Raw genomic sequence first — 15,528 nt, 5'->3', positions numbered from 1 at the left:
ACGGCCTTGACATTCAGACATCGGTTCCTGCAAGGACACTTGTGTTTGGTCCATACCGCGTGTGGCTGCAGTCTGTGCTTCTGCTGTTTAGCATCTTCAGTAGATGGGGGCTGTGCACGAGCCCTTCATCTTCCCCGCAGACACCACTGGTGTTTGCCGAGCCTCGCGGGTGATGCGGGGGGCACGGGGAACAGTCCTGTGTCCCCACCTTCTTGGGCTGCAGACAGGCCACGTTGGTCCTGTGGTGACTGGGGGCTCCCAGGAGAACCCCACCGCAAAACCGGAGAGGTGGCCCCAGAGAAGGTGGCGTATGCCTGGGGCCGGGCCTCACCAGCGAGCCACGGGCCACCTGCAGCAACAGGCGTCTCGCCGTCCAGGGGCTGGCTGTTCGGGCGCTGTGGGGATGAGCTGCTGCCTGCACGGCAGCCGAGTTTCTATTGTTGAGCCCAGGGAGGCCCCTGGGTGGCTCCTGGAGAGCCTGGCCGCATTTCTTCCTGCCCTTGGCCTTAGAGCCCATCACGGTTCACGCCGTTTCTGCTTCCAAAAGGACCTGTGTTAATAAAGACCACGTGTTAGGACAGCACCAAAGTGTCTAGAAATCCAGGCCAGGAGGAGGAGGGAGGGGGATTCGCTGTGCCCGCCAGTGGCCTGAGAGCCCTGCCTGCCCGCAGAGACCTGGCCCGGGGCCCCACGGGGAGGGCATGGCCCACAGTCCCCAGCGCCGGCCGGCTCTGGGTTCCAGGAGAACTGCACGATCCTCGGGGAGCTGGTGAGGCTGCAGGCCCAGAAGTCCTGCCTGCTGGGGTTCAGCACGCGTGCCGACACCGTGCTGGAGATGAACATGGCCAAGACCAGCCAGGTGGTGGCCACTTTCCTAGGTAACCCCGCCTCCACCTGAGTCCCAGTGGGGAGGGCGTCAGGCGGACCTTAACTGGACGTGGTGCTGCCTGAGACCCCACTGTGTCAGCCCTTGGGGGTCACCTTCCCGGACCCCTCATTCTGCCTCGAGGGGCGCAGGGTGGGGGGCGGCTGGGGGGCCGCCACAGGGACGTAGCCGAGCCTCTCCCCTCCGCCTGCAGATGAGCTGGCCCAGAAGCTGAAGCCCCTCGGGGAGCAGGAGCGGCCGTGATCCTGGAGTTAAGAAGGCCGAGTGCCAGAGGCGGGGCCTGCACTCTGACGGGCCCATCAACGCCTGGGACCTGCGCTACTACATGAACCAGGGGGAGGAGACGCGCTACCACGAGGACCAGTACCTGCTCAATGAGTCCTTCCCCATGCAGGTGGTCACGCGCGGGCTGCTGGGCATCTCCCAGGAGCTGCTGGGGCTGACCTTCGACCTGGAGGAGGGCGCCAACGTGTGTCACGAAGACGTGAGGCTCTACACGGTCCAGGACGCGGCCTCGGGCAAGGTCAACCATCGGCAAGTTCTACCTGGACCTCTACCCTCGGTGCGTGCGTGCGTGCGTGCGGGAACCTGTCGGCCATGGGCCGGAGCTCCTCTGCGGAAGCTGGGCCTCACCCCGCGTCCCTCCCCAGGGAAGGGAAGTCCGGGCACGTGGCCTGCTTCGGCCTGCAGCCGGGCTGCCTGCAGCACGATGGGAGCCGCCAGATCACCATCGTGGCCATGGTGGCCAACTTCACCAAGCCCACGCCCGACCCGCCCTCCCTGCTGCAGCACGATGAGCTGGAGACCTACTTCACGAGTTCTGGCAAGTGATGCACCAGCTCCGCTCCCAGGTGGGTGCGGGCGCGGAGCTGCGGGCAGGGGCCCGGGCGCGCGTGGTCCTCAGGCAGACCCTAGCCACGGGATTCTTCCACTGATGTCACCTCGCACGTGGCGACGCCCTCGGTGTCAGCTTCCATCATCAAAGCCCACGCACTGGGCGCGTAAACAACAGAAATGGATGTCCTCGAGCCTCTGGAGGCTGGAAGCCCCAGATCAAGGAGTCAGGACTGGTTCCCTGCATATTAAGTACATGTACTCAAGAGTTGCCTTTAAAAAAGACAAAAGAAAAGAAAGGCACGTTGCATGCAAGTCTGGTGACAGGCGGCAATGAGAACCAGAGGGAAGGCTTTGGGGCCGGGAGCGCCGCGCCCTGTGAGACCCTGGGGCTGCTGCCAGTCTCCGTGGAGGCTCAGCAAGTCCCAGTGACTTCCCCATGCGGGGGCCCCCAGCTCAGCGTCTGGGCCCAGGACCCACTGCTCGTTCAGTCTTCCTGCGGTCAGCCCTTCGTCCTGAGAGCGATGCTCTCACAGGCTGCACCAGAGCGCGTGGGGACAGTTTACTGAGCTGTGCAGCCATCACTACTGCCCTGTTTTGGAACATTTCCATCACCCCAAAAATGTCCCTCACGCCCTTAGTTATCACTCTCTCCCCTCCCCTGCCCCTGACAACCAGGAACCCACTCTGACTCTGTGGATCTACCTGTTCTGGACGTTTCCCCTCAGTGGGGTCACACCCTGTGTGTCCTTCTGTGTCTGACTTCTCTTGCTGAGCATCGTGTTCTCGGAGTCCATGCACGTGGCAGCGACTGTCAGGGCTTCACACATTTGCGTGGCTGAGGGCCGGAAAAAAGACAAAAGAAAAGAAAGGCACGTTGCCTGCGAGTCTGGTGACAAGCCGTGATGAGAACCAGAGGGAAGGCTCTGGGACCTGAAGCGCCACGCCCTGTGAGGCCCTGGGGCTGCTGCCAGTCTCGGTGGGAGGCTCAGCAAGTCCCAGTGACTTCCCCACGGCGGGGGTGAGGGGGGGTGGGGGGGGTGGGGGGGCCCGCTGAGTGTCTGGGCCCAGGACCCACTGCTCGTTCAGTCTTCCTGCGGTCAGCCCTTCGTCCTGAGAGCGATGCTCTCACAGGCTGCACCAGAGCGCGTGGGGACGTTTACTGAGCTGTGCAGCCATCACTACTGCCCTGTTTTGGAACATTTCCATCACCCCAAAAATGTCCCTCACGTCCTTAGTTATCAGTCCCTCCCCTCCCCAGCCCCTGACAACCAGGAACCCACTCTCTGACTCTGTGGATCTACCTGTTCTGGACGTTTCCCCTCAGTAGGGTCACACCCTGTGTGTCCTTCTGTGTCTGACTTCTCTCGCTGAGCATCGTGTTCTCAGGGTCCATGCACGTGGCAGCGAGTGTCAGGGCTTCACCCCTTTGCGTGGCTGAGGGCCGGAAAAAAGACAAAAGAAAAGAAAGGCACGTTGCCTTCGAGTCTGGTGACAGCCGGTGATGAGAACCAGAGGGAAGGCTCTGGGGCCGGGGGCACCGCACCCTGTGAGGCCTTGGCGCTGCTGCCAGTCTTGGTGGGGCACGGGCAGCGCCATCCCCCAGGGGCTGCGGGACAAGCTCATCAAGTCCCGGCAGGGCAACCCAGGTGCAGGCCAACCCAGGTGCGCCCGGGCCGAGGGAAGGGAAGGGGGCACCCGGACCGCCCGGCTGGAAAGCGCGGCCTGGACACAGTGCCATCCCCCCGTCTCCTTCCTCCCGCCCCCCAGGCCTCTTCAACCTGCGCCAGATCGTCCTGGCCGAGGTGGACCAGGCCCTGCACACGCAGACGCCCGCGGACCCGGCCCAGGAGAATGCCCGCCTCTGCCAGGAGATCCTCGGGGGCCCAGCCATGCCAGGTAGCCAAGCGCGAGCCGGGCCCACCTTAGCGGTCGGTTAGCGGCTACTGCCCAGGTCAGGAGGATTGTCTGCTGGTGTGTGAAAGGGGACCGACTGACAGGCTCTGGCCGAGGCCCGGTGACCTCTGGCCTCTTCCTGCCTCGGTTCCTTGGCTGGTCCCTCCAGCTGTGGCCCGTGGAGTCTGAGCGTGGGGTGGGCGTATCTGCACGTGCTTTCTGGAGAGCCTGGAAGAGGCAGGAGAGGGCTTCATAGCCCGGACAGAACGTGTCGGTGCGGACACGCGGTTCACTCCCTCGGGAGCGCTTTAACCCACGCTCTCCCCGTGCTGGAGGGCGAGCCCTGACTCATCCCTCGGAGCCTCGGCAGCTGACCTTGTAAGAGGCTTAGGGGTGAACCCTCGTGAGCTTCAGTAGAAAGTCGGCAAAGATTGATTTGTGTCCCTCCACTGAGTTGCCCGCAAGGTCCCCGTTTTCTACAAGTGTTGGGCCAATACTCCCTCTAGTGGCAGGGGACTCAGACAGGGCTGTTGGAGGCCCCCGCTCTGGGGAAGGGGCACTGAGCGGCCAGGGGGCCGGGCAGGAGCCTCTCCGCGTGTGTCCCAGGGACTGCCTGCGACCTTCGGCCGCCTGGCAGGAAGATACAACGCCCAGTCCTATGGCTACCTGTGCAGCGAGGTGTACTCCGCGGACACGTTCCACACACGCTTCAAGCAGGAGGCCGTCTTGCCGCGCAGACCAACACGGAGGTCCTTGGCCTGGGCCTAGATGCTTGTGCTGCCCGCCTGGGCCTGCCAGGCTCTGAGGGCCCTGCCCTGGACCTCCTGCTCCCCTGCCCTTTGTTCAGTCACAGCAGAGGTGGCCACACCCACACCCTCAGTGAAGGCGGAGCTCCACCCTCCTGCAGCCCCGCCCCCTCTCGGCAGGTTGCCATGGACTACAGAAGCTGCATTCTGAGGCCAGGCGGCTCCGAGGATGCCAAGGGCATCGTGAAGCTCTTCCTGGGTTGCGACCCCACGCAGGATGCCTTCCTCCTGAGCAAAGGGCTGCAGGTTGAGGGCTGCAAGCCGCCGGCCTGCTGACGGCACGGGGTTCTGCCCACCCAGGCGGGCCCGGTGCCTTAGCGCCCCGCCGGGGCGGGGGAGGGGCCGCGTGTCCTCCCAGCCCCTGAGTCCCTGGCGGCCGGCCTCGGCCAAAAGTCTCCACCTGGACGTGTCTGGAGAGCCTGGCGTCAAGGCGCCCCCTTGTTGCACTAATGCAATCCCTTCCTGGGGAGCTTTCCTGCTTACAAAACGGTTCTTTGAAAACGCAGCCATTAATAAAAAGACTCCACTCCTGCTCTCTGCCTGCGGTCCCTTCCACCACAGGAGCGGCATGGGGGCCGTCACACTGGGGGGAGTTCTGACCTTGGTCGGGGATCAGCCCCGCGGCCGTTGCAGGCTGCTCTCTGCTGGTGTAGCGTCTGGGTCACTGGGAGATGGCTGAGCTGTGGGGTGAGTTCAGACGGGGATGGCTCCCCCCACCCCGGCCGGGCCGGCTCTCCAGTGAGGGGGTGTCAGGTTCCTGCCGGCCTCTCGCCTGCCCGGCACTGTTTGGCATGTCGGGGGCTGTGATTGGCTGCAGCTGGTTCTGGCGGTGGGCACAGCTGCGGGAAGCCCGGCTGTGGCTGTCCCTGTCCCCGTGCCCTGTCCTCCTGCTCACGGCCGGCCGGCTGGCTCCCTCCGCTCATCGGCAGCTGCTGAAGTCTGGACCACAGCAAGGGGCCGCCTTCCTGGGTCCTAGCAATTCTTCCCAAAGGCCTTAGGGATGTGGTTTGGTGGCAGTAGGAATTCAGAGAGGGTGCTGCCCCACTGGAGCGCTAGGGTGGGTCTGGACCGTCCCATGTGTCCTTCCCTGGCCTTTGAGCTCCTCGGGAGCCCTGCCTCTGGCCCTTTGCCTCCACAAAGAACGCCAGGCAGCGGAGCGAGGGCGCGGGCAGTGCCCCGACCTTCTCCCCGGGGCCCAGGCGGGCAGGCTGTGCCACGTTCTGTCCCCCCCTCAGCCTGCCTGCCCGTTCTCACCCGCCCTGGGCCAGTCGGCTGTGGACCAGGCTGTGGTGTCTGCCCTTCTGCAGACCCGGCTCAGCTCCCTGCACCCACTTCTGTGCCTTCTGTGTTCTGGGCTGTGGGCAGGCACCCCGTGGCCGGAGGGCTGTTCCTGCGAATTCCCTGGGGCTCGAAAAGGAGCACAGCCGGCCTTCTATCCGGCACTTCTCGATGGACATGGAAGGGGCGTGTCGGGGCCTGGGGGCTGCTCGTCTTCCCGTGCACCGAGCCCCCCGATGGTCCCCGTGCAAAATCCAGGTGTGGCGTTGGCACCCCAGCCGTGCGCCGGGCAGTCTGTGGCGGGTGCCACAGGCCTCAGGCTGGTGGGCCACAGGGTTCCCGAGCGGCAGGTCAGGACTGAGAGGGTGAGGCCTTTCCCCGGGTCCAGGGCCCAGACTGACGCCGGCTGGAGGCCCCTCCGCTCACCGCCCGCACCCCCCAGCCCCTGCCCTCACGTGAGCCCCCAGGGCTGAGCTCAGGTGTTGCATGCCCAGGCTCCCCGGCAGCCCAACCCGTTCCCACTCCTCCGTGGTCACTGAAGGACTTGGAAGCAGGTTGCCCCACAGAGACTGCTGTTCCTCGAGCCCTGGGCAGGGGGCAGGGAGGACGGGCACAGGGCCCTGCAAGAGTGTCGTCGCCGGGGCAGCCGGAGCAGCTCCACACAGTAAGTAAGAGCATCTCACTAAAAACAGTGCGTTTCTCCAGCCGCCCCGGGACCTGAGCTCAGGTCCTGGGGCAGGAAGGGGCAGCAGTGCAGCTGTTAGCTGTCACTGGGGGTCGACTGTGGCCCGCTGCCACCTCTTAGATCCTCCCCAGTCCCCTTCCGGGGTTGCGACCAGACCCCTGCCAATCAGGTTCTCACTCCTCCCCATCCCCTACGCCTGCTCCATGAAGGTGGAAGGAACACATTTTTTAAAAGGTTAGAGCTCAGGCTTCCCTGGTGGCGAGTGGTTAAGAATCCGCCTCCCAATGCAGGGGACAAGGGTTCAAGCCCTGGTCTGGGAAGTTCTCACACGCTGCGGAGTAACGAAGCCCGTGCTCCACAACTACTGAGCCTGCAGTCTAGAGCCCGCAAGCCACAACTACGGATGGCCGCGTGCCTAGAGCCCGTGCTCCGCAACAAGAGAAGCCACCGCAATGAGAAGCCCACGCACCGCAAGCAATGAGAGGCCCACGCACCGCAACCAAGAGTAGCCCCCGCTCGCCGCAACTGGAGAAAGCACGCACGCAGCAAGGAAGAGCCAACGCAGCCAAAAATAAATAAAAGAAATAAATAAAATACATAAATAAATTTTTAAAAATCATATTAAAAACCTATTAATGAGATTTTAAAAAATAGTTAGTCAGTTAGCTACTTAGTAAATTGTGCCGGGTCTTAGTTGCCACAGGCCGGCTCCTTAGTTGTGGTAATCAGATATTTTATATTTTTTTTTGTTCCTGAACAAAGCCCTCAGAATCCAGTATCTATTTGATAACGCTCACAGCATAGCTTAGCACGGAATAGCCACATTGTTTTTCTTTGGCTGCTATGTACCAAACAGCCTTTTGTACTGTTTTACCAAATGCATGTATTTAATACCTGTTTTAAAAAACATAGTGAGATCTCAAAACTTTAAATTGACTAAAGTAAGATTCTCTCTGTAGTACTACTTATTTGACCAACAAACACTACCTGATGACACTGGTGTGGTGCACTGAGCCTTACTCTAGCATATCGGGATAAACCCTGTTGCGACGAGTGTTCATCCTCCAAGTCCCCAAGGCCTCACACACTGCCAGCGAAACTGCTTCCTGCTTGGGAAAGAGTGCCCCAGTTCGTTTCTTCAGAAGCTTGAAGGCTCTGGAAGCCCTCCAAAAGGCTAGAGGGCAAAGAACAACTCTAAAACTGGCACATTTGTTTAAAAAATAACACTTGTCAATATTACAAGAGCCAGCTTGCTTTCCCTCGTGACACGGTTTCTTAGGAGGCAAGGGATGTGGCCATGTGACTTGGACAAGCTGTTTCCCTCTGTCTCAGTGTCCCACCTGTGAGTGGGTAGTCTGACTCAACTTAATTACAGACATCTGAATAAGGATCATGAACAGTGGCATCTAATTTCCAAAATAAAAACAGGAGAATGAGTATGTCTTTTACAACAGGACGTCAAGTCTACCTCAATGATATTGCTAGCCTTGAGTCCAGTGCTTCTCGCTCAGTGCAATTGTGCCCCCCAGGGGACATCTGGGAAAGTCTGGAGGTGATTTTGGTTGTCACAACTGGGAGGAGAGAGAGGGAATGTTACGGGCATCTAGTGAGGAGAGGTCGGGACCTTGCTAAACACTCCACGATGCACAGGACTCACACCCACAGCAAAGGTTTATCTGGCCCCAAAAGTCAATGCCTTGCTTGAGAAACCCTGCCTTAGAGCAAACCACGGATACTCATCTTTAGCAGGTAACAGGGCATTTACTACCCACCTGTAAACCTACAGACTTCCCGACTTACACAGCTAATCCTGTGGCAGGAATGAAATAGATAGCGTGTGACCATCTGGTAGTATCTAGGTTTGCCCCTCAAGTCACACGGGACAGTGCTAGAGACTGACATTTTCTATATTGGAGGCCTTTGGCAAGCCACCAGTTTTCTAACCTAAAAAGTCTAAGCAGCATTATTACAATACACATAATAACACGACAACTCTGCTTTTATAGAGAGATTAGATGTGGGAAAGGAGCTTATCTGACATCAGAAGGAAATGCTTTAAACGCATCACATCTGCTGGTTTGACTGTCAAACCTTGACAGCTGGAGAGGTAGGAAGGTAGACAGGAGAGAACACACCAAAGTTACGGGCCTGCTGAGTCCTCGGGTCTAACCATAATACACTTCGTACTGCCCTGGGTCCAGGGATATGTTCTAACACCCTCTCAGTCACTTATGGTCCATAGACAGACCAAGTGTAAATTCACAATTACCAGCAAGTGTACCAAAATAAGGCAGAGTTAAGAAACTGAAACGCGAGCCCTACCTGGTCTTTTTCTTCTTCATCGACAGAATCACCTGATTTTGCTTTTTCAGGGTCTTCCTCAGGTTTCTGTTTGGCAGGGCTGTCACACACAGTGAGGCCAACTGTTAGCTCAGCCAGACCCTAGACTTGCAGTGGGCACAAAACAACTTATATTCCTCCCTACCAAGAGTACCCTCTGTTTGGAAAGATTCAGGGCATGGACACCCTCTTGCCTCCAAGGAGAAGCCCTTTTTGCCAGGACATTAAAACAAGCTTCGAGCTTAATGTTTCTTTGGATGACAGGTTTAGAATACCACCGTTTTGCAAACCCTAAGAAATTATGGATCTAGACTTTGAGCAACGGCTGCTAGAATCACCGAAGAGACATTACATGCCTCTGATGGACAGCCCCATACCGTCAATGAAGTCGCATAAAATAAAGCTGGAATCTGATCAGGACTCTAGACCTAACTACCAGTTGACAGAAAACTGGAGACAAGGGAACACATTCACCACCAAAACGATGCAGTCAGCCAGACCTAGAAGCTATTAGACAAAAGACCTATTTTCTTTAAATAAATGGCAAGAAAATAAGGAATCTATCACTTGAAAGGCTTAAGGAACAAATCAACCAAACTCTGTTACACAAGGGGAGGTATGAACACTGCTATATATTTGTTAGTAAGGAACTGTTATACTTTGTAAGGCATGTTTTGTCTTCTTCAAATGACTGTTTGCTAGATGTTAGGAATTATAGCAAAATATGAATAAAAAACTTGTCAGAGAAAGAGACCTTGTCATCTAGAAATATCGTATTTGTGGATAAGATGACATGTCCGATTTGTTTCAAAGTAATCCAACTGGGGGGACATGGGTGTGTATGGAGTTGTAATCCATTTGGAATAATTTTCACTTGGAGCATATGGCGGTATAGATGAAACAACAGCCAGGAGCTGTTAACTGTTGATACTGGGTGATAGGTACACAGGGGTTCATTTCACTATCCTTGGTATTTTGTGTATGTACATTTGAAGTTTCCTATGCTAAGAGTAAAAATGGATGAGGTCTTCAGAAATGCTGTTCATGAATGTCTAAAAACAGAATATCAAAAGGAAAACCTAAGCAATGTGGAAGTCAGAATTACTAAGTTACATCTTACTAATTCTATATGTGTTTTACCAAAAACAGTTGGCCCCTAAAATGGGGGCTGTCCATTCATTATATACTGACCCCCTTGTGAAATGAGACGTGATGGTGGTCTGCCTGGTAGTTTGCCTTGTAATCCTGGGGCTACATGAGACTTCAGCTGCTTACAGAAAAGAAACAACAAAGCCACTATGAATAAAGAGTTCACAGCCAAGGTACAGTTCTTCAGCATTAGCAAGCTGGTGCACAGACCAGGTTCTGAGGATTAAGTATCCTTCTCTTCTTATTCTAAGCAACCACCGTCTTCATAAAGTCATCAAATTAGCACCTGCCAGGTTGCTAGGCCATTTTAACACAAGCTCTTGTATGAAGGGCCCAACCCTGAGACGGACAAGGAAACAGAGCCTCTGCTTATTTCGTCAAACGATGAAGTGGCCAAGCACCTGACCTGAGCTCAAGTCCCAGGCTCTTATTTTTAAAAATTCCAGAAGAGTTACTCTGACTACAAGCGGGGAAGGAGTCTAAGAATAAATGTTTAGCTTCAACAGGCATGTAACTTACAAGTCATAAATATCAGCAGCTCCTGTTTTCTTATACCTCATAAATTCAACCACATTTGGGGATCTAATGTTCTATAACTTGGTCGAAGACAAAAATTTAAAGTCTATATCTAAGCTAGTTAGAAGTATACACAAGAGGGAATTCCACGGCGGTCCAGTGGTTAAGACTCGGCACTCTCACTGCCGAGGGCCCGGGTTCAATCCCTGGTTGGAGAACTAAGATCGTACAAGCCGAGCAACACAGCCACCCCCCACCCCCCCCACCCCCACCCCCCAAAAAATAAAAATAAAAAAAAGATACACAAAAAACAAGTACTGCCGGTGGAGGGGTTGTGTGTGGGGGGAACAGACAGACCCTATGGCACTAAGTCTGTCCTCCCCTTAGGCGGTGCCAGACTCCAACGAGGTCAAACGAGTCAAGTGCTCTTACATTTTGTTTCTCCATCGGACTTGCTTCTCCTGGGCATGCAAAGTTTGGAAACAGGTTTGGGGGACTTCTTTTTCTCTGCTATTTCCACTCTGCGCTCCTCACCACTTGTCTGGCTCCCGTTTTCTAGACATCCATTCACTTCCCGACTGAAAGCATGTTCTCCAAGGACAAATCTGTATTTAAAAGGGATTTGACTTTAGCCAGGTAGCCCTCCTACAGCAGGAAAGGATAATTTAAGTAGCAGTGAATGGAAACAAGTGGCCATGAGAGAATAAGGAAACACATGCGCTTCCTTCATAACTATCAGGTAACAGGGAGAGGTGGGATGATCCCGCCTCCCTGGTCACAGACAAGTTACATGGCAGGAAACGTTTTCTAGCCGCCGGGATGCTGACGACTTAACCTCTGATAATTCTTCTTTATGTCATTTGGTTTCCAAGTCACATAACTGATTCTTTATTTCTGTCTGCAGAAATTCAGGCAAGAGATTCCATTTCTCCTTCACGCATTCCTAAGGGAAGGATATAGGTTTAGAAGTCTCCACATTCCCAAGCTATAAATCAATGGACTAATACACAAATAGTTACACTGCCTGGTCACATAACAATGACTGAATGGCAGGCAATGCTGAGTCGGCCAAAAAGAAAACTAAATATTCACAAGACATGTTCCTGTTGTTTTCGTTAAGATCATATCACACCATCTCCAGAGTGGTGAAAAATGGAAAGATTAAAGGTGAAACGGACACATAATAGCATACTAGAACAAACCTGATTTTGAAAAACAGTGTGACCAGGACAAATTATAATCCAGACTCGATGGTACGGAACCCAGACTGGGAAACTCAATGAGTTACCAAAAGCTAACCAATAATAGCCTATTAGTCCAGCACGTTAGACAAAAACATCCACGTTATCCTCAACTTCAGGGAAAAGAGAGCCAATTCCACTTAAATTTGTTTTTAGGAACTACATAGTGTCTGTCAAATGGTCACATTTGATCATACATTTTGTTAAGGTGGAGATGACCTTACCTTTTCTGTTAAACTATCTCTTTCCAAATCTTTGAGCCTGGGGGAAGAAAAAGGGAAGAAACAAACGCTTGTTCAGCAACACTGTCTACCTGTAAGAATACCACAGTTTAAAGAACTTTGGAAAGAAGTTTAACATGAATGTTAGAAAAAAATACAATGGCTTTCCCCTCCCCCAGTGTCTAGAATGCCCTAAGGTAATGCCTACACGTTAAGAAGTTATTTTCCATATGAATGAGGTCCCCCTTTTGGGGGGTGGTTTTCTGATGGTGGTAAGAGATGGTATAGGAGCTCTAGAACAATATTTTTTTCTTTTTTCTTTTTTTTTAACGTTATTTTAAAGACACTGGGAAAGGGGAAGCAGGTCACACAGTTGGGTTCCTTCCCAAGCTAATTGACCTATAGGTGGTCTTCCTCCAGCTGGACCTGACAAGATTTCATAGGAGGGCATACAGAGGTTAGAAAGAGTGGACCAGGGTGACAGGATGCTGTGGGGAACAGCCAGCTAACATTCCCAAAGGCCAGGATGGGGTGGTGGCAGCATTCTGAGGAGGAATATACGAAAATGGAGGAGTCAAGGCATCTGGGGCAGCAGGGGGTGCCCACACACAAGCAAGAGAGATGAAGCTAGGAAAGTTGGCTGGTGCCTCACCCAAGAGCTCATCCTTGCAAATGTTTGTACCCAGTCATTCAGAAGGGCAGAACTGTCATGAGTTTAGCTGGAAAATCATGGCCTGATTTGGTTCTTGAAGATCAGTATCTTGCCTCTTTGGGGACGAAGGCAGCGAAAAGAAGAAAGGAACAAAACTAGAAGACACCGAGGAAATGGGGAGGCTGCTGTTCCTAGCCTGGGTGCTGACTGTGGGCAGTTGGGTGCGAACGGGTCTAACCAGCTGGGCAAGCGTCCCTCAGCAGAGGGGCAGCACCCTGGGCAGGCACTGGGCCTCCACCATCTATGGATCCTCCCCTCCAGCACCCAGGCTAGGTACTCAGTCACCAGCAGCCCAAAGGGCAGGAACAGAGCTCTGCCAAGCTGGCCTTCCCAGAGGGCACGTGTAAGCAGCACAGCCAGGAAGGTGAGCGACAGGCTTTGCTGGCTTGTCGGGAAGGAGGGCGACGTCTGGTTCGGCACGGCTGGAGTCAGCGCTAGCCTCCCCTCGGACACGGGCACTGGGCCCCCGGTCTCAGGCTCACACAGGCTTCCAAAGCCCTTCCCTCAGGATGGCACTCAGACCCTCCACCCAGCCCACCCTCCCGCTCCAAACACCAGCAGGTCAAGCACCACTCAGAGAAGGGGGCCTTTAAAGGGCTTTAGAAAATCTTAGAATCCGGATATGGAAGCTACTATGTTTCACTTGTAGCTGAGAGCTCTGCTCCCAGAGCACAGGATGGCCGAGGGAGGCGAGATGGAAGGGTCTCGCTGTGACCCCCAGGCACCGCTGGCCTTTTCAGCCACATGCCTGCCTTCCTTGGAAATACATTTCATTAACAGCCAAACAGAACACCCTGAGAAACAGGAGGAATTATTGGTTCGTTTCAACCCTTAGCAACAGTGAATTTTCACCACCGGGTATTTCGTCTGCTCTCTGCAATGCGCTGGAACTTGCCTTTGGGCTAAACGTGCCTCAGCTGTCCACGGCACCCGACACACTTGGCGACTCCTAATATAGGCCTCCTAATGTGCATGTGGTTAATACTGGCTGTTTTGATTTTAGCACATCGGAAAACATAAGGGGTATAAGTTCTAGTAGCATTAAAAACAAGAAGGAGTTAACCAATTCTAATAGTAGCTTTTCCTTTTCGACCACTTCCCAAAATTATAGTTCTCTTTTTCTGTCTAGCAGTTGTGGATGGTTCCTTCACCGATGGAGAAGTTATCCACTGGTACTGAGACAGAAATGATAAATATGCCATTTAAGTTACAGGTAATTTAGGAGGGTCTGATCTTCATTGGAAATTAACATACTTTAAGTTAATCAAAGGTTTTCAATCTGCATTTCTGGGAACCTAAATTAAGGCATCACACAACATTTTCAAAAACAGAAAAGCCATTTCATTGGACTAAAAACTTAGTTTTAAGGTGGCAGAAAGTACCTTGATCATTTTCTTTTAAGAAAGAAAGAAAAACAAGCCATTAAAGAGAAATTCTTCCGAGAGAACTAAAACATGTTATATACCTCTGACTTGGCACTCCTTCCATCTGGAGAACTTTTTTGATAACTGCTTTCATCACAGAATGATCTAAAGTAAAATAAATTGAAATTAGAGTAATTATTTCCCAGTGAGTGGCTATTTCCATTGAAAACCAAAAGCCAACTAATTATTGCTTTTCCCATAAAATTAAATATGAAATCTACATTATGTAATTATACACTTATTTCCCCCTTTGTGTATTCTAATTTCTTCCTCAAAAACCTAAGATGCCATCTTGCAGACTGCCCCCAGTGGCTACTATTTTGGCAGCAGCAAAGGTCAACTTTAAACATTTTGCATCTAAAGTGGCTTTGGATATCTTTGGATAGAAAGTACAGTCTGAGCACTGTCCAGACACTTACAGATACCTAAAGCGCATCTAAGATAACAAACCAAAGTCCTGATATTCCCTCAAAAGCTGCTCCTCCCATCAGCTCCCTTTTTCTAAGTGATACCACCCAGTTGCACACATAATCATCAACGACTTGTCTCGTTACTACTTCCTTCATACCCCACATCTAATCTATCGGCAAGCCCTGTTAGCTACACCCTCAAAACACAACCTGAATTCAATCACTTTTCACTTGCTCCAAACTTCCAACCTAAGCTAAGCCATAAACATCTCTTATTTGGACCACTGTGATAGTCTCCTAACTGGTCTCCCTGTTTCTCTTCTTTATCCCCACAAGTCTATTCTCTATACCAGGTCATCTTATTGAGATACTATTTGGATCATGCCTTTTTCCAGTTCAAAACCCTCTACTCATTTAGAATAATCCACATCTTTACTCTGGCCTTCAAGACTTTACAAGATCAGACCCCTGGCTAGCTCCTTGACCTCATGTCATACCACACTCTTCTTCACTCAGTACTCTGACCATGTTGGCCTCCTTGCTTTTCCTTAAATACTCCACCCACCTACATGCCTGCATACTCATTGCCTCCTTGTCCTGGAATGTGCTTACCCCAGATCTTCCATGGCTTGCTCCTCTCTTCATTCAGGTCTCCGTTCAAATGCCACTTCTCCAGTGAAGCTGTCCCCTAACAAACCTATCCAATGCAGTCCTACCTGCTCCCCCTCACTCTCCTTACATTAAGATATTTTTGCACTTCCTACTGTCTAAAATTATGTTACTTATCTGTTTACTCATTTCTATCTGAACCCCTTCACTAGAATGTAAGCTCCACGAGGGCAAGACTTTTGTCTGTCTGGTTCACTGCTTTATCCCTAGTGCCTGACCCGTATCTGGCACACAGAAGCTATTAAAAAAATTACTTGTGAAACTGACAAATGAATAAAGTACTCCTTGCAAGAATTCAGAGGTTGCACAACAAGGAAATAATGCTCTTGGTGGAAGCAGGCTTAGTATCTAGGTTCACCTCTATTCAGAGTAGAGATAAGAACAATTTAAAGGTATAACTCACTTTAATTAATACATTATCTGCTAAGAACATAAGGGAAGTGCAACATTAGAAAAGTACA

General features: G+C 52.7%; 1 pseudogene; it reads left to right on the top strand.

The window, feature by feature from the left end:
* The first annotated feature begins 706 nt into the window (after nt 1-706).
* LOC133099810 (thimet oligopeptidase-like) lies at nt 707-4,751 on the top strand (annotated as a pseudogene).
* The last annotated feature ends 10,777 nt before the right edge of the window (nt 4,752-15,528 follow it).

This window comes from Eubalaena glacialis, chromosome 10, assembly GCF_028564815.1.
Source record: "Eubalaena glacialis isolate mEubGla1 chromosome 10, mEubGla1.1.hap2.+ XY, whole genome shotgun sequence".
In the NCBI taxonomy this organism is placed as follows: Eukaryota; Metazoa; Chordata; class Mammalia; order Artiodactyla; family Balaenidae; genus Eubalaena; species Eubalaena glacialis.
Note: the sequence above shows the minus strand (reverse complement) of the source record. Positions and strands in the feature narration are given on the sequence as shown.